Source organism: Cupressus sempervirens, chromosome 10, assembly GCF_028749045.1.
Source record: "Cupressus sempervirens isolate cs-2001-9-10 chromosome 10, ASM2874904v1, whole genome shotgun sequence".
Classification (NCBI taxonomy): domain Eukaryota; kingdom Viridiplantae; phylum Streptophyta; class Pinopsida; order Cupressales; family Cupressaceae; genus Cupressus; species Cupressus sempervirens.
This window is the reverse complement of record NC_143127.1, coordinates 651,707,096-651,718,462: the sequence shown is the minus strand read 5'-3', so window position 1 is coordinate 651,718,462 and position 11,367 is coordinate 651,707,096. Positions and strand designations below refer to the sequence as shown.

At 34.9% G+C, this 11,367-nt stretch overlaps 1 non-coding gene across 1 annotated transcript; it reads right to left on the bottom strand.

Annotated features, from left to right (window-relative positions):
* Positions 1–9,377: 9,377 nt before the first annotated feature.
* TRNAK-UUU (transfer RNA lysine (anticodon UUU)) lies at positions 9,378–9,450 on the bottom strand. The gene has a single exon. It is a non-coding gene; the product is annotated as a tRNA-Lys (tRNA).
* Between the last annotated feature and the right edge of the window lie 1,917 nt (positions 9,451–11,367).

Genomic DNA, 11,367 nt, shown 5'->3' with positions numbered 1-11,367 from the left:
TATTTCAAATTTTAAAAAATAATAATTAAACAAAAAAGAAATTTTCTATAAAAAATAATAATTTGAACTAATATCTCTATATGATATTTATTTCACAAAATCTAATTTTATGTTTTCTTTAAAACTATTTATTTTATTTATTAAATATTTATTATTTCATTAGATATGGAAAATTTTGTCATATTTAAAATGACTTTTGATATCTATGTTCCATTATTTTGCCACAATATCATTATTATTTTACTATAAATATTTGTATACATAAATACATTAAAATGTTACTTATTCAATCTATAAATTCAAACATTTATAGATCTAAAAAATAATATAAAATTTCTTTCAATTAAAAAATAATATTATAATTTTTTATACTTACTAATAAATTAAACATTAAAATTTCAAAATTATTACTCCTCAAATTTGAACCAATTCTTGGCTTCTCATTTATTTCACATTTGTTTACTTTCTAACTATCCAATGAATTTCCAAGTATTTTCATCAGAATGATTTTATGTACACAGGTGACAGGTACAAAGTTTGCCGCAAGAAGATTTTCAGTAAGAACAAGCATAAAAGACAATCTTGTTTGAAGCAAAACAAGTTACATACTCAATAATCAGGTGAGTGTTTTACAAAGCACTTTAAGCTTTCAAATATCAATAATAACATAAAATTTGTTTCAACATTATTCTGTCTCTTCTGATAAGCAATTGAATTCTATATATGTTGCTTAAATTTTGAAAGTTTCATAAATAATGATGTTAGTATCTACTTAGAAATAATAAGTATAGAGTATAATTTCTTTGAAAGTTGTTTTGTTTTCGCTACCTAGCAATTGACTTCGCTATGCATTAGTTCATTTTTCCTACGAAATTTTCAAACTTTTTAAAATAATGATCATAGTAGCTACTTTCACCTTTCTTTCCAATTAGTTCAACATAGAACAAATTACAATACAGTAATTTTTGTTTTGCACAAAACTCCATTACGAAATGGATTTCCATAATAGTCATGAAAAATTCACATCATCAGCATCTGACGAGCTACAAACTAGGGCAAGTACACCACTATCTCAACTATCATTTGATATCTTACAACACACACAACTACAAACACCAACACCAATCAATCGGAATACTCAATATTCGCTACGATCATTAAAAAATAAAATTCGTATTGGCAAAACCAAACAACGCACCAATGAAAACCAGACAAAAGAATCATCATCTTCCATCATACAAAGTCAATCACCTCTAACGCAAAATATGAAATCTATCAACTTCTCAAGAATACATATAACAACAACAGAACAAGGTCATTTCAAAAGTAGTCATTCATTGCATTCCCTCAAAAACATAATACGAAAGAGTAGAAGCATAAGTTTTCTTCAACAAAATACAAAGCAACAAATTCTTCGAAATGCCTGAACAAACAACAAACTTCACCACCATTTCCATCAAACTGCTAGGCAAAACTCTAAACAACCCTCGCTGCGTAGACAAATCTCAAAATCAATTAAAGCATACCAACGTATCATAAATGACACACCCATAAACCCATGCAGCATCTGTGAAACGTTACATTTCCAAAAAAACACGCAAATGATTGATGAAACATTTCTTGATGCTTTCAAGTGCCTTCCAATAACACACGAAGAAAAAAAAATTGAAATTGGCAAACTGGTATGTACCCAATGTTTCAAAGCTGTTCTATCTACCAACATTCCTCCTTTTGCTGCACCTTGGAGAATACAAAGAAATAGACGTATTGACGCAGTGCACATGTTAACGTCATTAGAAGAAAGACTTGTCTCATTGCGCATTGCGTTCGCCCAAATAAGGCAACTGGGATACAAAAGGTCACAGTACGGGCTAAATGGAACAATAATCAATGTGCCTGTAGATATTGATAAAGTGCAACGAGTATTGCCTCGACAATTAGATGACAGTAGAACAATTGCAATAAGATTGAAGCGAAAACTACATTACAAAAATGCATATGCACAAGGCAATGTCAGGCCCTTGTGTGTTATGAATGCACTATCAACTCTAGCAACTACACCCTTTTATATTAGAGAGAACGTCACCATAGATGAGCATTGGCACACCATTCTAAGGGAAAAAAAACAACAAACATGTCTCGACAATACAGAAATAGAAGACTTAAATGACAATGATGAACTAACTAACGAACCAATCTCCGAATCACTTATCCATTGGTTCAATGACACATTCAATCAAAGATCTTGAGACAACGATAATTGAGATTGCGCCTTATGAAGGAATTAAACCTCTTGGAATATTCCAAGATCAGAACTCAGAGGAAATGAACTTTCCAACTTTGTTCTATGGTTTTCCAAGACCAGAACACATTCTGTCAAATTTCTCGCTCCAAAAAATAGTCAAATGGGAGCTAATGCATTTCGATAATGACTTTGCAACACATATCACAAACATTTTCTTCAAAGCAATAAAACTTATTATTCAACAAATCTCTTCAATTGCATGGGTTTGCATAAGAAAAGCTGAGCTCAGAGGTAAAAAGTTGCTGGCAAAAGATCTCCGTACCCCTGCAAATATTGAACAAATATTAAGGTCGCCAATTGGTTTTAGATCATTAAAAAGTATTCGTACATCACCTGACTACTTAAAAAATACACAAAAAAACATATTTGCAATGATAAGGCAATTAGGACCGCCAACATTCTTTGCCACATTGACAAGTGCTGAACACTTGTGGTTGCCGCTAGTACAAGCTTTAGACATTATCTATCCTAACAATAACTCTAAAGAGACTGAAACTATAGAAGATAGAAATATAGACTTTCAAATAAGGCAAAATCCAGTTCTATGCACTCGATATTTCAATCATCGACTCAATGCATTCCGTAGAATGATGTTAACAAATACAAAATTGTTTGGCAAAGTGTCAGATTACTTTTTTGTCACCGAATTTCAAAATAGAGGAAACGAACATGTGCATTTTATGATCTGGACTAAAAATGCACCCATATATGGACAATCTACAAATCAAGAAATTGAGAACTTTGTTGACAAATATATCTCTTCTAATTCTACACTATTAGATGAAAACCTTGTCAAAATTCAAACGCACCATCACGCAAGAAGCTGCAAAAAATACAGGACATCAACTTGTCGCTTCAATTTTCCTATGCCTCCGATGAGGAAAACAAGTATTCTAGAGCCTTTATCAACAACAGACACAAGAATCAAAGAAAAAGAAATAGGCCTCTTCAAACAGCTTGAGCATAAAAAATACTCAAAAGATGTTACATTTGACCAATTTCTCGATGACTTTCACACAACCGAAGAAAATTACATCTTAATGCTACAGACAAGACTAAGAAGAAGAGCATTGTTACTAAAAAGACACCCAAGTGACATCTGGACAAATGCATTTGCAAAGCAAGTGCCATCATTATGGTACGCAAATACTGATACACAATTCATTCTAGATGCATATGCTGCCACATGTTACTGTTGCTCTTATATGACAAAGCAAGACACAACAACAACACTAGCCTTCCAACAATTGCGCAAGCAAACAACAACTACTTATGACAATAAAACAGAATTCATACACAAACTTAGAAATGCATTATTAAACTATCAACAAATGTCTAGTCGGCAAGCTGTCCATATTGCATTGTCATTGGCATTACGCAGATCATCAAAAAAAACCGTATTTATCAACACTGCACCATTTGACAACAAAGTCGTCATGCTCAAAAGTCCTAAACTATTGGCTAAAGAACATGACAACTCTGAAAACATAATGTATGCCTCTGCAATAGAAAAATATATATCAAGGCCAATGACATTGGACAACTTATCGCTTGCCGAGTACATTGCACTCTACTATAACAAATCGACTAGTTTCCAAAAAAGACGAAAAGCACAAATTATACGCTTTGTGAAATACAATCCACACATTGACTATCAGAATTACTGTAGAGAGAAACTAATGTTGTATATACCTTTTCGAGTGAACGAGGAAACATTGTTATCAGAACAGAACACATGGGTTGATGCATTCAATGCTAAAAAGATAGAAATAGCAAAGATTGAGAGAATGTTCAATGCACAAATTGATTATGCATGGGGTAACATAGACAATGCACAAAAGGAACTAGAGAATACTGAAAATGCAACAATGATATTCAATTGCGATTTACAATCCAAGAATCAACCAACAACACAAGAACACTATGACTTAGCTAATGACCTAATGCACAACAGAAAACTCAAGCGAAACCAAACTATTCAAATTGCTCATAACCCATTATTTTCAGAAATTGCACACCCATTCTTACAAAGGACTGAAGAATACTAAACAATGCGAAGAAAATTAAATACAGAGCAACAAGCAATATTAAAAGATGCAATTATGACAAAAAGACTTTTCCCAAACAAACCACTATACTTATTCCTAACAGGAGGAGCAGGAACTGGAAAGACCTTTACAACAAAGCTACTCTATGAGGCTTTGATCCGTCTCTATGATAAACAATTACATAGTGATCCACTAAAACCAAAAGGCATCATTGTAGCATCGACAGGAAAGGCTGCATACAATATAGGAGGCGTAACTGCGCATTCCATATTTCATCTACCATGTAGCTCATCAAAGATCACACCACTAGACTCCAATACACTTGACAACTTAAGCAAAAGACTAGATCAACTTCAAGTTCTTTTAATCGATGAGACATTGCTAATAGGATCCACAACACTATACAACATAGACAGAAGACTCCGTCAAATAAAACATACACCAACTCAACCGTTTGGAAACATAGACATCATATTTTGTGGTGACTTTTACCAAGCACAACCAGTATGCGATGCATGGATTTTCGAGGAACCAAGAATTAATGGCGAGAAAATTCCATACGCATTTTGGATTGACAATATAAAATATTATAACTTGAAAACTGTCATTAGACAAAAAAATGAACAATTTGTCTCCATTTTGAACCATATGAGGACCTCTGAACAAACAAATGAAGACATTTTGTACATAAATAGAGCATGCTACAAACCTATACCTAAAGATCCACAATTACCACATTTGTTCCAGCGCAACTCTATTGTTGATGAGCACAACAAAAATATGTTAGACCTACTGCCAACAACACTTTATAAATTTGACGCAATTGATCGAAAAGACACAATGGTAGAAACAAACCCCTATCAGGTAGAAAGGACAAGCTTACCATCCACTATATTCATCAAACCAGGGATCCTAGTTGAGCTTATAGCAGGCAACTTTGACACAGAAGATGGCTTGGTCAATGGTGCTGATGGCACATTCCAACTACATACAAACACCAATGAAGACATCCTCTGGATCAAGTTCAATGATCCTAATGTTGGAAGACTACGAAGACAACAAATGCAACACATGTACATAGACACAATACCTGCCACATGGACACCATTGACACGAGTTACAAGAAGAATGCGAACATTGACAGACATAGTCATACGATCACAATTCCCCATACAACTTGCATCTGCAAGAACTATTCATAGAGCACAGGGCTTGACAATGGACACTATCGCTTTTGACCCCACAAGGGTCTATCAACATGGCCTTTCGTACACTGCCCTGTCACGTGTTAAAGAAATAGAAAAATTGTACTTGATGAACAAACTGCACCATAATAATTTTAGAGTTTCTGAAAAAGTCAAAGCAGAAATGCAACGCCTACAAACATGTTTACAATGGCCTCTACATTACACTCTTTCTTCCACGTCAATGACCACCACCACAATATGTACTTTAAATACTCATAGCTTGCAACTACATGCAAAAGAAATAGACCATGACCATGATTTGCATATTGCAACTGTACTTTGTTTCCAAGAGACAAGAACAAAGTGCATTGACCAACTCCCACTACTGAACAAAAAATTCGACTTCTATCCATTCCATGCAATTCATGGACTACTGACATGTTGCAACAAAACTACTAAAGTTCAAAATATGAAAACATATGCAACTAAACACCTTGAATCAATCATAATTGATCTTTTTCACATGCAAGCATGCTTGCGCATTGCAAACATATATATGACACCAACTGCAACAACAAATGACCTTACCACTGTCATGGAAACCATCACCACCAATTTACCAAAACAATCAAAACTACTAATTGCAGGAGACTTCAACATCAACATTTTAAACACATCAACAAAAAAATCACACCTGTTCAACATCATGCAACAACATAGTCTAAAAATTGCAACAGAAAACACAACAACACAAGCAGGAAGCAACCTTGACCACATCTGGATACATAACATCGACATCGAAATAAAGAAATCCACTGTTCTAGACACATATTGGACTGATCACTTTATAGTTGCGGTCGAATTTATGCTACACCAAATGACAGTATAATCTATTTTTCCAATTAAACATAAAGAAGATATCATAGGCTACAGTTAATCATCTAATCTTACATGCATCTTGATTGCAGGTCTACTTCAAAGGAAAATGGACATAGATCAAAACAAAAGCTCTCCAACTACTACTGACAACAATAGACAGAAGAGGCAATTAGTCTTACCACTCTAATACTCTTTCTCTACAATTGCTCACCATAAAATTATCTTGGTCAATGTATTTCAAACTAACTTATTTATTTTAATTGTAGGCAAAAGGTCATTGCCACTTCCCCCACTACCATATTTGACATCTGCAACACATAATCAGCAACAGTCTTTGAGGGTGACATCCTAGCTACATATGGACCAGCTTGCAAGAACCCTACACAAAATGAACAAAGATCATCGATTGCACATATAGATCTTATAGACAAAGCTGGCCTACTCACTATAACAGCAAACATCACGAACACCTTGACTGATAAATACTTGCATTGGTTGACTCCTGGAACAAGCATACGCATTCACAAATTTGGAATCAAGAAAAAAAATTCGCAATATGAAAGAGGAGATGCTGATTACTGTATACAGTTCAAGTCAAAAATTGAAGTTGAACAAATACCAGCTGTTTGCAAACAACAAAAACTATCACCTGACACCAAAATCTGTCAACTCATCCAGTCACATAACAATTATCCCATTGGCAGTCTCAGTGTTCTTGTAACTTCATATGTACAGAACCCCACAGAATTTCAGCTACAAATCAGAGATGGACAATGGCCATCTGACACAGCTACTGTAAGTAACAAATAACACATCAACTTCTATAAGAACACTATTATCTACTTCGAATATTTCAATTCCTAATATCTGCTTTCCTTCTACTAGTTCATAGTCCCAAAAGCCCACAGTCACAGCTACAAAAGCCTAGAAAGTATATGCAGGTCAACAACATCACCAACAACATTGTTGCTGCTACTAAAAAATGTCACCCGTACTAGTCCACGAGGTTCAGCAGTTATTAGATCAAGCCTAGCGACATACATAGATCATCTCAATGACATCTGCACTGTGCACTCACTACAACAACTCGCAAATGCCAATTTACAGGTCAGTCAACAAATATTGCTACTTAAAATACAACATCTAACACTGCAATCAATTGCAACTGACCTTCACCATCATGGTTTCAGGTCACAGGAATATTACGAGCAAAAAATGTCCACAACTCGCCCTACCAGCCACTATGCATAGTCTGCCAACAAATAGTATCAATATCACCAACAGCTGATCCAGCAGACATCCACTGCACCAAGTGCGGAACAGACACAACATTTCAGTTTCAACCCTACCTCCAATGTATCATTGAAACAGAAGATAACATCTTCGAGTGCAGTCTACATGGCAAGCTTTTGCAAGAATACTTTCTAGAACTAACAAAGATTGAATTTGACAAGTACATAGAAAACATGTCTGCAGCAGTCTACATGATGAGGAACTTCGAGATTCAAGGCACTTTTACACTCGCAATGGACCACACAATCACATCAATCACACGAGAAACTCCCCCTGTAAGCACTCCTACACATTGTCTTGCAACTCCCATTACATGATCAAATTCAAATTGCACAAATACAAAAAAATCCGTTAACTCATACTTATTTACAAATTGCAGGCTGCATAACCAACATATCATGTATACAATAATCTTGCAGAACTACAACAGGACAGAAGAAGGTAAAATCTTTACCAGTTTATTCTTCTTTATTAATGTATTATCACACTGCCACAATCACGTACATCACTAATATGTTTCATAGTTTTAAAATCTTCACAATAATTCACTGCACCAATCACACTCAATTATTACACAGCTCTAACAACAATCATCTTTTGCTGCAGGTACACCATATATACCACAATCAAAGGGACTCCAAAGTTTTCAACACCGTTTTTTTGCCATTCACCATCTCCTGTACATAATTCACCGTTACTTATACAGCAAAACATAACACATATGCCATATTATTATGTATCAACCTTGTAATGGTCGCACGGCAAAATTTTCCTTACATATAAATACAACAAAGCATACAATAGCATACCTCTTCAGCACCAACATGCTTTATGTAGACTGTTATAACAAATTTTGTACTATTTTCTAGCTTATCATCTTCAGCGATACTATTATAACAAATTTTCTACTCTTATAACAAATTTTGTACTATTTTCTATTCTCCGTATTAAACAGTCCATAGTTATAACAAATTTCCTACTATTTCTATTTCATTAAAAAATTAATATTTTCATTACTTACATTTAGCTATCTGGTTGCTTTTAATATTTCTAACAAATGTTATATATTGCTGTTTTATATTTGACCTGTCATATAATTCTCCAGCCTCATTGTCAAAGAGTCTGCAACGGAATAATCAGCAGCTTCATTAAGTGGAGACAACAGGTGCTCAACGAATGAAGAGAACATTTAATTGCAGAGCACTGGATTTTAGTGAGGATTTTTTTGATGTCTAGATCATTGTCCCAGCCGCACTAGCATTCTGCTCAAGTCACAAAGCACTGGATTTTAGTGAGGATTTTTTTGATGTCTAGATCATTGTGCCAGCCGCACTAGCATTCTTCTTCTGTAGAAGTGAAAGGGATCCCAAAGAACATGGATTTCAAATATTTGATATGTATTTGATATACTTGCTGCCCGATCAAAATCTGCTATTTCACCCAAAAAGTAGCAGCTTTAGTGCATTTGGTTTCCGATCTTTCATTTCCTGCTTCTGCAAAAGGCTGGGACTCCTGCTCACCAGAGCTCTTGTTTATTTTGAAACTGAGTTCATTCCTTACATAAGAATCACCTTCGGCGTAAAAGTCATCTACAATATGTGTTAAAAGGAATTCTACGTAAAAGGCTGCGACTTGCCCTGACACAATAATGATTACCCAGATACTCGCCGTCTGTGGGAATCGAACCCACGACCACGTGGTTAAAAGCCACGCGCTCTACCAGCTGAGCTAAGACGGCATGTGATATTTTAAGCTCGATCGTTTTTTCATATTGAGCTTTCACATTTTTACCGAGTTCTATTCGCATCTGCCCCTGTCCGTTTGCTTCATTTCTAACCCATCTATTTAAACAACAGCGAATTTGTGAAATTATTTGCAGCGATTTTTACTTCTGTTTGGGTTAAGAGATGTCTCAACTTCAGCTATTCACCATCGATTTTTGGGAATTTGAGTCACCAGAATGAAATCCACCAATGGACTCTCAGCAGCAGCGGCGATGTAAGTTAATTTATTCAATTTCTTCGACTTAACTACTCAGGAATTCTTCAGTAAAAACTCAACGAATTCAGCATTGGAGTCATGCCTGGGGCAGTTAAAACCTCATATGTTGCAACAAGTGCTTTCGCAAGAATGTTTCAGCAATTGAGGGTTTTCTCACGCGAAGATTCACAATGAGGTTTCTAGAGGAATTCAGGCTATGGATTTATTTATCTAGGGTTTCAATAATCCAACAGAAAACAGGACAACAATCAATTGCATTTGCGGGATACACAAATTGAATTTCGCTAACTGCGGCTGCCACGGATTTCAGGCCTCCTATCGAATCATCAGCTGCTCAGCCGACGAATTTCTACACCGGGACAGCCTAAGTCTGCAGTAACATTTCTTCCGGAAAAGCAAGCTTTTTTCTTAATAGTGATGCTGTCCGCCGCTGGTAGTGGAAGAAAGCCTTCGCCTTCTGATCAGAGCGTGTCCTCCACTTTTGTTCCAAAGATTTCAAATTCTCCATCTCTTCTACTCTTCTACATTACTCTAATCAAAGTTGATCTGTTGTTGCCAGCAAGTGTTCAATTGATACGAATTTCTGACGTGATCGTCTGCTGCTTTTTCCCCAAATTTTTGTTTAGATTTTTAGACCATTTTCTGAAATAAATCTAGAAAATTCTTGTTATATGATGCATAAAAGATTTCTTGCTATGATATATAAACTCTGTTTTAGTCAGTTAATAATGTAAACAATTTCACTCTGCAACAAGAGACTCAAAGGTCAAAGTTCTGTCAATAGCATAATTGTTGTAGAGGTAAGATGGAGTGAAAAAATGAAAAAATTGGAGAAGTGGGAAAGCAGTTAAAGAAGGATGCATTGCATTGAGTTCTTGTCATAAGTTCTTTATTATTTTTTTATAGCAAGGTGTTGTAGGAACTAGTTCTTTATAGTCAAAGTGTTGTAGCAACAATCTGGAATATAGTTGACTAATGTGCTTGTCATCGGAATGATTTTCGAGAGCGACGGTTTTGAACAAAATGAGGACACAGAGAAAGACCCTCTGATTGAATTAGCATCTATTGCAATTAGATGCTAATTCAATCAGAACAAAAGATTCAGGCTGCAACCCTGTTGATTTTACTGAAATGAAACTCCGAACAAAAGATTGTGGATATAATGATCTGGTCAGGAGAGAATGGTAGGCAGGAAGGTATCAAAAATTGTATTTTAGGCAATAGAAACAAGTTTTTGAACTAGAATGAAATAAAGTGTACTAGAAACTCCCAAATTTTGTACCATCTTTAGCCATCACTCGTAAATGCTATTACTGACGGGCTAATCCAATGTTACTGTTGGTTAATGTAGCTTATTAATTGTGCAGTGAACATATCTTTGAATTGAATATTAGGGCAAAGAATTAACAATCAATTATATTAAAACTTATTAAATTTTAAAATAATCAAATCAGAAACATTAACTTATTGAATGCTATTATTAATCAGTGACATATGAAATTGGGATCTAGCATATATTGAAATAGACACATCGTAAGTAGGCTAATTTTACTTCATGCACTTAACTTTTTAAACATGTTTATCACAACCCAAATCCTTTCAATTAAAACAAAAAGCGAAAGCAAAAATGTATAACAAATGAAAACAAATACAT